Source organism: Folsomia candida, unplaced genomic scaffold (genome assembly GCF_002217175.1).
Source record: "Folsomia candida strain VU population unplaced genomic scaffold, ASM221717v1 Fcan01_Sc036, whole genome shotgun sequence".
NCBI lineage: Eukaryota > Metazoa > Arthropoda > Collembola > Entomobryomorpha > Isotomidae > Folsomia > Folsomia candida.
In genome coordinates this window covers 22,384-33,814 of record NW_019091228.1, presented here as the reverse complement: position 1 = coordinate 33,814, position 11,431 = coordinate 22,384, and positions in this window count along the sequence as shown.

Sequence of the window (11,431 nt, the reverse complement as noted above, 5' to 3'; positions counted from 1 at the left end):
TTTGTTATGTCGGAGCGACATTCGCTGAAGTACTTGAAGTTCTCACAGAACACCATACATTATTTGAAAGCTTAGAAGTTGGACATCAAATCCTAGAAGGTTCTAGAAGCTTATAAATATAGTCAAGAGTAAAATAAAAGTAGCAAGCAGGAGGCCAGAAAAAATCCTTGACCTGAAGTAATTAAAATTAACCAAAATTGATCGTCCTGTACAAGACGATTTACTGCTCAGATTATCAAAATGCTTTTATTTGCACATAGTACAACTCTCCCACCTTCAAGAAAACCATTTATGCAAAACTGGAAATTAAATATAAGCCAAAGTATCACGCTCCGCCTTAAAACGGATCAAATGCAATTAACATGGGAGAGGTGAACAACGTTCCCAAATTTGTCAAATACAAGACCTATTGAAAAATTTTAGTTCCTATCCTAGAAAAAATATTGTAATCGAAAAACTTCAGTCAAAAATTTGAACTTATTTCAACACATGTGGTCAAAAATCTCAAAAAAGGTGACCAAAAACAGTGGCGAAGCACTAATTGTGAGCGCCCAACAAAAACGTCTCCAAATTTGGCGGAAGGGGTGTACGGACCATTGGAAGCAAAACTTAATTAGCTTTAACCTTTGTCCCTTTCTGACCAAAATTCTTTACTTTAGACTTTAAAAAATTCATTCGTTGAGTTTCTATGTGCATTTGACCAAAGTTGGATTACTTCCGGAACACCCTCTACATAGCTTTTATGAGTTTAACTGATTTCAGATTCTATAATTATACCGAGGGTAAGGTTTCTTTATTCCTTCAAGGTTAAATCTGACATCGAAATTAGAAAATTTTAAGTTCCAGTTTATATTTAAAATTTTACTTGCGAACTAGAAGATTTGAATATATTTATGTACGACATATAAAAAAATGTGGCTTCACATGATGTATAAAGCTTAATCTTGGAGTTCAGAATGAATTTTGACTGGTTATGCTCGTCGAAACTTTCTCTTACCAATAATATAACCCCAAATTATGTAAAACCGCTAATAAAAGTCAAATAGAAGGGCATTTTCAATCTTGAATGACAAATTAAAAAATCCCGAAATCCCGGGATTTCAATTCTTCAAATCCCGGGAGTTCGGGATCCCGTTTCGCGGGAATTCCCGGGAATAAAATCCCGGGACTGAAACCCCTAGATAAGCATCGCTGCTTAAAGTGGCCAGGCCACAATCCAACTCTCTGAATTGTGGGGTAATGCCCATGTAAACACTTTGGCCAAATGGGCAGTCATCGGTGCATGAATCTAAATAAAAGTAAATTTAGGTATGGGATCATTGGGTTTCCCCGTGTCCAAGGTTTCGATTCGTGCACACCAAGCTGACAGTGGGATAAAGGCAATTTTTACCACCTGTTCAAAAATCTTGATTCATTCATTCAAAATTGCATTCAAAAGTTAAGTCATTCCGATTTCTGACTGAAGATTTTTATTTACATTCTGCCATTTTCTTGCATACTCATTTCATTTCACTTCATCTGACTTCATTTCTTACATCGCCCCATGTATTACGCATAGGGTAAAAACTGAAAGAAGTGAGAAATCCTTTCATTCACAGTCCCTCATCTGAAATGACTTGAATTTTTCACCCATTTTCATTTAAATTACAGGAAATTCATTTTCATTCACAATTATTCTCCGTCATAATCAGTCACGTGAATGAAGGTGAACAGGTATGATTCCAAAATTGCCGATTATTAAAGAAGTTACATAGTTGGGCCCTTCTCATTACTACATACATAAATACATACATGGGTCGGCATGTTTTATTTTTCCCACTTTTTTCCACCTGCCGTGGTAAAAACGGCGTGTAAACCCTGCATGTGTCTCAAAAGGAAGGCATCGCTGCATGAATTTAGTTAGTCAACATCTCGGAAGAAAGACACAAACTAGTCGAGATTTACTTATTTCCCGTGACTCTAAAACTTAAATACTTGTTCGAATTACTTTTTAATTGATTTCCGAAATGAGTCCACAATTCAGAAACTTTTTGTTATTTCTGGCATCAATCTTTATCCTGATTATCGTCCTTCCACTGATTTTGCTCGTTATCGTATTTCCTTTAATTTTGTACCGCAAAGTTATAATATTTCTGGCCTGGTGCACAAAGGCCAATTACTTTCACCTCCATGTCGGCAGAGGTGTGTTTGCTTGGGACGATATGTACGGAAACCCTTCTTGTAGCCTTATTGTCGTAAACTATTTAAAAGGGAGACACGACACGAGTAAAGTAATTCGTAGGATGGAAACTATTGTGCAAATTGTAAGTAATTTTATGATGCGGAAATATGTACATGTACAGTATCAGCGAAAAGTCTTTCCACCTTCATAGATACCTTTTGTGCTTGAAGCCTTATATTGTTCGAGAAACTTGATTGGATGAACTGGAATTTAGCACAATTACTTACGATGATGCGAGGTTTTCGGAACCATATTTTGGATAATGGCGTTGAATAAGGAACTGACCCTGGTGGAATTATGTATATCCAAAATTCCAATAAGAAAAAGTTCTTCCACCCTCCAAATTTTTGGTACTCTTGGTATAATGTTTCAAAATATCCTTCCAAATCGTTCATAATTCTTTGAAAAACTACATTTGTGTAACGTTGAACGAATTGCTTGTGAACAAACAAACAATTGGCATCAAATTTTGATCTGGGTGGAAAGACTTTTTTCCTGTCCGAATTCCACCGTGTCGTTGCCTGTTTCACCCCGTTATCCAAAGCGTGGTTCGGAAAACCTTGCATCATAATAGAGGTTGTTCCGGAAGTAATACAACTTTGGTCAAATGCACATATAAACTAACCAATGAATTTGTGTACGCGATATTTTGGTTAGAAAGGGACAAAGGTGGAAGCTAATTACTTTTTGCTATGAATGGTCCATAAACCTGATTCCGTCCAATCACGAGTAGCTTTTGTCGGGAGCTCCCCATTTGTCTTTCGCCACTGTTTTTGGTTACCTTTTTTGAGATTTATGACCACATGTGGTGAAATAAGTTCAAATTTTTGACTGAAGTGATTAGATTGCAATATTCTTTCCTGGATAAAAACTAAAATTGTTCAACAGGTCTCTTATTTGGCAAATTTGGGAACGTTGTTGACCTTTCTCCCAGCATACAAGAATTTCAAATCTGTCGCCAGAAATTAATGAGAGTTACGATTCTCCAGTAAAATATTGTTGCTCAACCTTAAGAACATACAATCGTAGATTGTGATTGGGTTTGTTAAAATGTAGACTACAATGATTTTTTTTACAATCATGTAGTCAACCTCTCTATTACCCAACAATAGAGAAGTTATTATACAAATTATTTAGGTCGAACCTTAATCAAATTCTGTATCTCATTTATTATGCAGCATCCCGAACTATCGTGCACCTTACACTCTTGGATGTCCACCTTATTTTGGAAGAAGTCTGAAAGTTTCCAAGTATCCGAACATCTCAAAATAAATGAAGAATCCGACCCGGAAAAAGTCCAGCTCTATTTGGATTCTCTCCCGGAAAAATCGTTCACAAAAGGCGCCCCGTTATGGGAAATGATCTCCTTGCCGAACTATTCCAACTGGAAATATGGCACAAAATCCGCCCTGGTTTTGAGACTGCATCACACACTGGGCGACGGTTTGGCAGTTTTTTCACTTTTGAACGATTTTTTTGACAATACTGATTTCGGGAAAGATAATAAATATCGGCATAATTTTAAAAGTCTGAAACCCTCGCGATGGACGTGGAACATTTGGACTTTCTTCGAATTAATATTCGTCACTCCGACGGAAGCAATATTCCATATTTTGAAAGGGATTGACTCCAATCCTCTGACAATCAAGGTGCCCGAGTGAACTTGTAGATTTATCTATTTATTCAAAACGTATTTAATCAAAATTGGATAAATTATTCATTCATTATTCATTTATTCAATATTCAAAAACATATATTTATTCTTTACTCATTTTACATATACATATTCAGTTTGTTTCGAAATCGCCTTATTAGATTTATCACTACAATACCCAATAGGGTGCAAAAATTAATAAAATTATTCATCCATTCTTCATAAGCTAAATAAATACCTGTTTAACAGTCATTCGTCAATATTTTTTAGAATGTTTGAGCGAAATAATTATTTAGCTCATGTTCATGAAGAATGAATGAACAATTTTATTAGTTTTTCACCCTATTGATTGGGTCAAGTAGTGAAAAATTTGTATAATAAGGCGAATTTAGGTCAAACTGAATATAAAATGAGTAATGGCTAAATAGATACATATGTATTTTAGAATATTGAATAAATGAATAATGAATGAATAATTTTTCGAATTTCAAACTGAATTCATTTTGAATAATTCAACCTGTTTTGAACAGGTATCCGAGCGGAGCGGCGATTTGGTGTGGTATCAAAATCCCACCGCCTTGGATATACCCAATCTGAAACAGGTTTCCCGCCGAACTGGGGCAAACATCACGACCATCCTGTCCGCCGGTGTGGCTGGTGCCGTAAGGAAAATTATGCGGGAAAGAGGAGGGAATCTGGGGAAAGATGCGACATCCCTATATACGCTGCCCAGTCCAATCTCTAGCCATTCCGGGACTATGATGAATAATTTGTACGTAGGAATATTGGTGGCCGATAATCAATTACAGTGTGTAACTTATTTAATGTACGATTTTTAATTTTTAATTCAAATTCAATTTTCCCAAGAACAGGTATACATTTCAAAATTGTTTTCAAACTAATTATTCACCATATATCGCACTATATGTGGTTAATAAGTTATTAATAATAACTGGTATGGAAATCATTGGGAAGTACATATCTACAAGTTATGGGGAAAATTGATTTTGAATTTGAAATTAAAAATTGTAGCATTAAATAAGTTACATACGTGTAACACAAAATCACAATTTTCAAGACCCCTCCCCTTCCCCAGTCTAACATGTGTTCTTGAGTTATCGCTCGGACAGACGGACGGACAAACATCCGGATAAACAGTCTTATAAAAGGGTTTCACCTCTCAATATACCATGTAAAACGGACGTAAAAAAGTAGCGAAGCATTCACTTTTCCGCATACTCTGCGAATTGAAAAATGCATGAAAACAAAATTAATTGTTTCTGACCACCCCTACTAGTCGGGGTGGCCATTTTCGAACTTGATCTGTGGGACACCTAAATACCAGAATAAGAAGCAAGAAACGGAAATGGAAAATCTTAAATAGCAAAAAAGTTTTCCAATCTTAATTCGTTTTCCCATGTAAAAAAAATAGTCGCGAAATGCGTTTTGAGTCTCCGTCTAACTGCTTAGAATTTTGTACCCGCACGGGATACGGAGCCAGCTGAGCAGAATGATCTCGCAGGTGTTCCACCCGGCAGCCCGCTCGCCGCTTTCCCCACTGCTCTCCCATTCCCATAGAGTAGCTTCGCTGCTTAATAAATATATATTAACATTACACAATACTGCAATTATGTAATACGTATCGATTTTTATTGCTTTTCAGAATTGGGGTCACGCTACGAATGCCACTCTCGGAGGAGAAAATTGATCATAGATTGACCCAGATTTCCGACCAATTTAGTCACCTTTTCAACTCCCCAGATCTCCTCGGAATCACCGCATTTCACAGAGCAGGCGCCCTAATCAGTGGGTGTTTGGAGACGGATATGAGAATTCCAAACTTTGGAACTTTAGTTCATTCCAACGTTTCCACTTTTAAGGAGAATCCATTCGAATTATTTGGCAATCCGGTCGAGCTTCTTGTTCCAATTAATGGTTTACTGCAGAGACACTGCTCCATTGCGATAATAAGTATGAGTTATAATGGGAAAATGGGGATTGCAATAACGGCAGATAGAACACTATTTTCTTTACCGGACGAGTTGGAAAGAGTAATTAATGACGTCGTACGTGAGATCAGTGAAATTGGCGAGATGAATTGGCTGAGAGAAGAAGATGATATGACCTTGGTTTGATTGATTTACTGATGCTTTACTCACCATGTGGCTCGTTTTTTTTCGTTAAAAATATATACATCAATATGCATAAATAAATAAATATGCTATGAAAATCCGAATTATTTGTTGTCTCTGAGGTACATAAATAATCGACGTTTTGCAAAATTAAGGGACTTAAGTAATTATAAACCAATTATGGGGGTGTCCCAAAGTATGCTAACAGATTTTGACCTAACTATAAATTGCGAATCGCTCACAAATTTAGCCAAGGTGAAATTTACAAATTACACACTGCCAGTGCTCCTATTTGGCGGAGATATTTGTATCATCAGGCTTTTAGTTTTTAAAACAATTATTTTAACAAACTGTGTCAAAGTGTACCAACTCCGTTCATTTGTGGAGTTTTATTTCATTTACAATGAAAACGGAATCTGAGCCTATATGATATTTGTTGAAATTTTCATGAGCATCGGCGAATGCACGTTAAAGTTAGAGCCTCCGTCATGAACCCAGGCAACTCCAAGAGGGAGGGGGTTCCATGACACATTTACCGTCCAAATATGTCTTCCAGTATTCTTCCACGCCGTTGGAATCAGGCATTCGACATGACATTCCAATAACGACGATTAGTTCGGTTTTACTTGCGATTTGGAGCAAGTCAGTCGTGTAATTTTATTTCGAAAATCAAACAAGTCCTGCTTAACGAAATATATTTTTAAGCAGATCCCAACAATTTACGCGGTGTTTGCAACGTTTTTTCACCTTCACTGCATCAATCGTTTGGTTGACGGAGTTTCCAAAAAGAACTATTTTTGAAGACGGTACAAGTTCACTAAATATATAATTAAAATTCTTGATTCCTAAGCTTCACAATAAAATATATTCTTCTGTCAAATCAGCCATAAATTGTTCTTCCACGTCTACCCCCACCGACTTATTAGCCAGCACATCTTTCAGTTTATGAAATGTTCCTTCAGATTCCAACTCTATAATTATGTTGAGGGTATTCATTATTTCTTCGTATCCTTAGTATTCTTCGTATCGTAAGATAACTTACGAAGCTTACGAGATTTTGCAAGCGTCGTAAGATTTTGTCATCGAAAATCACGTTACTACGCTTACGATTTTTACTAAGCTTGACCCCTTGTTTTTTCTTCGTAAACTATTTTACGATACGATGGATACGAAGAAATAATGAATACCCTCATTATTATTTTAATTCATTGTAAACCATAAAGATAAATATAAATTACCATTTTGCAGACAATCAAACAAATAAACAGAAGCATCCTTGCAAGGTTGTAAAACAAACAATCCAATCCCAAAAGCAACTTTGTCAGGATCCCATGAAAATAGTGAATTGCAATTTTTCAAAACCCGCGCAAACATTTAGGGATTTAATTATGATATTTAGTACACGAAATATGACTATTTACTTATTCGTGTGTAGCTTAAAGAACCATCCTTTTTAAGTTTTCGGATTAAAATAAGTATATAAATACTAGCCTCCTAAAAGCCCGTCTTATGGAGGTTTGTAATTAGAATTTCTTTATATCAACTTAATGTATCCAAATTGCGATTTGAAACCTGGTTATCTCATGCTTTTTCGCAAAATTAATATATTCTACAGCTTCCAAAAAATTGGCAATTTATAGATTTACGAAATTAGAATTTCGTCTTGCTTCAGTATTCAATTTGTACTTATTATTTTTATTTATGTCATTTCTATTTTCTCACATAGGAAAAATGAACAAAACTTTGACACCCTAACTTCATTTAAAATTCATGTGAAGGGCAGTAAAATCTTAATTAAAGAAGACAAACATGTGAAAATTGGCAGGTTTGAAAAAATCGTCATTTTGATTATTGAAGAAGTGAAAGTCGATAGATAACAATTCAAACTCTAAACCCGCATGCTACATATGCCACCTTAAAGAGAATATGAAATAATTTGCCTACCTGTACGTAACACTTACCAAGTACCGATTCCAATTTTGGGATCATACAAAACCGAAGCCTTTTACAGGTTTTAGTTTCCTTGATGGATTTCAGTAAAATTATGGCGTCTTCCACCTCGTCCGCATCGCGGGCACATGTTGCGAACGCTTCTTTTCCACTTTTTGTTAGTTTGTGAATATTTCTGTGGAAAAGAAACACTAAAACATTTGAGTGACAGAATGTCAAGTTTAGTAAGTGAATGCAGCATTACATAAGTACATATGTATGTAAGAATGGCCCGTTGTATTGAGCTTCTCACCTTTTTATTAAAAATTCCAAGGTTGTGACGCTGACTTTTAGATAGCGTTGAGCAGCTTAATCATGGACATGGAAATTATTAAATATTTCGTACATATAAATTTGGTATAATTTATGTACCGTAACCTGATTACTTTGAATGGAATTTACTACCCCACTAGAAATCTGAAAATATTAAGTAAAGTAGAAAATTGGGACACACTTGGTATGCCGGTTGTATTATAAAATATTATGTTCATTGGTTGGTAGTTGGATTAATATCTGGATAGTCCGGATCTGACTTCATGGTTGGTGAGACTTGTTAATCTGCGCTGGCATACACAAATATATTTGTACCTTACTTGGTTTTGCCTGCAAATACTCGTATGTTAATTAGGCTAGGCTATGGTTTGACTTTTTAGGCAAGGGCCTTATTTAAAAGCAGCACTTATGCCGGTATGAAATCTTGACTTACGATTTAAAAACGTCCAACCCGGCTGACCACTAGGGGGAAGGTTTTTCTTCTAAAAGTCAAACCATAGTTCCCCCCATCGGCACTAACTCCCCTGACATGCCTTCTCATGCATCGCATGATTTGTGTCCTAAAATTTTATAATTGGCTCACCAAAAGGTGAGCCAAATTGTGTCTTTTCGCTAATGCAAGGTTGCATTAGCGAAAAGACACATTGTGTCTTGGGGCTAGTATTTATATACTTATTTTAATCCGAAAACTTAAAAAGGATGGTTCTTTAAGCTACACACGAATAAGTAAATAGTCATATTTCGTGTACTAAATATCATAATTAAATCCCTAAATGTTTGCGCGGGTTTTGAAAAATTGCAATTCACTATTTTCATGGGATCCTGACAAAGTTGCTTTTGGGATTGGATTGTTTGTTTTACAACCTTGCAAGGATGCTTCTGTTTATTTGTTTGATTGTCTGCAAAATGGTAATTTATATTTATCTTTATGGTTTACAATGAATTAAAATAATAATGAGGGTATTCATTATTTCTTCGTATCCATCGTATCGTAAAATAGTTTACGAAGAAAAAACAAGGGGTCAAGCTTAGTAAAAATCGTAAGCGTAGTAACGTGATTTTCGATGACAAAATCTTACGACGCTTGCAAAATCTCGTAAGCTTCGTAAGTTATCTTACGATACGAAGAATACTAAGGATACGAAGAAATAATGAATACCCTCAACATAATTATAGAGTTGGAATCTGAAGGAACATTTCATAAACTGAAAGATGTGCTGGCTAATAAGTCGGCGGGGGTAGACGTGGAAGAACAATTTATGGCTGATTTGACAGAAGAATATATTTTATTGTGAAGCTTAGGAATCAAGAATTTTAATTATATATTTAGTGAACTTGTACCGTCTTCAAAAATAGTTCTTTTTGGAAACTCCGTCAACCAAACGATTGATGCAGTGAAGGTGAAAAAACGTTGCAAACACCGCGTAAATTGTTGGGATCTGCTTAAAAATATATTTCGTTAAGCAGGACTTGTTTGATTTTCGAAATAAAATTACACGACTGACTTGCTCCAAATCGCAAGTAAAACCGAACTAATCGTCGTTATTGGAATGTCATGTCGAATGCCTGATTCCAACGGCGTGGAAGAATACTGGAAGACATATTTGGACGGTAAATGTGTCATGGAACCCCCTCCCTCTTGGAGTTGCCTGGGTTCATGACGGAGGCTCTAACTTTAACGTGCATTCGCCGATGCTCATGAAAATTTCAACAAATATCATATAGGCTCAGATTCCGTTTTCATTGTAAATGAAATAAAACTCCACAAATGAACGGAGTTGGTACACTTTGACACAGTTTGTTAAAATAATTGTTTTAAAAACTAAAAGCCTGATGATACAAATATCTCCGCCAAATAGGAGCACTGGCAGTGTGTAATTTGTAAATTTCACCTTGGCTAAATTTGTGAGCGATTCGCAATTTATAGTTAGGTCAAAATCTGTTAGCATACTTTGGGACACCCCCATAATTGGTTTATAATTACTTAAGTCCCTTAATTTTGCAAAACGTCGATTATTTATGTACCTCAGAGACAACAAATAATTCGGATTTTCATAGCATATTTATTTATTTATGCATATTGATGTATATATTTTTAACGAAAAAAAACGAGCCACATGGTGAGTAAAGCATCAGTAAATCAATCAAACCAAGGTCATATCATCTTCTTCTCTCAGCCAATTCATCTCGCCAATTTCACTGATCTCACGTACGACGTCATTAATTACTCTTTCCAACTCGTCCGGTAAAGAAAATAGTGTTCTATCTGCCGTTATTGCAATCCCCATTTTCCCATTATAACTCATACTTATTATCGCAATGGAGCAGTGTCTCTGCAGTAAACCATTAATTGGAACAAGAAGCTCGACCGGATTGCCAAATAATTCGAATGGATTCTCCTTAAAAGTGGAAACGTTGGAATGAACTAAAGTTCCAAAGTTTGGAATTCTCATATCCGTCTCCAAACACCCACTGATTAGGGCGCCTGCTCTGTGAAATGCGGTGATTCCGAGGAGATCTGGGGAGTTGAAAAGGTGACTAAATTGGTCGGAAATCTGGGTCAATCTATGATCAATTTTCTCCTCCGAGAGTGGCATTCGTAGCGTGACCCCAATTCTGAAAAGCAATAAAAATCGATACGTATTACATAATTGCAGTATTGTGTAATGTTAATATATATTTATTAAGCAGCGAAGCTACTCTATGGGAATGGGAGAGCAGTGGGGAAAGCGGCGAGCGGGCTGCCGGGTGGAACACCTGCGAGATCATTCTGCTCAGCTGGCTCCGTATCCCGTGCGGGTACAAAATTCTAAGCAGTTAGACGGAGACTCAAAACGCATTTCGCGACTATTTTTTTTACATGGGAAAACGAATTAAGATTGGAAAACTTTTTTGCTATTTAAGATTTTCCATTTCCGTTTCTTGCTTCTTATTCTGGTATTTAGGTGTCCCACAGATCAAGTTCGAAAATGGCCACCCCGACTAGTAGGGGTGGTCAGAAACAATTAATTTTGTTTTCATGCATTTTTCAATTCGCAGAGTATGCGGAAAAGTGAATGCTTCGCTACTTTTTTACGTCCGTTTTACATGGTATATTGAGAGGTGAAACCCTTTTATAAGACTGTTTATCCGGATGTTTGTCCGTCCGTCTGTCCGAGCGAT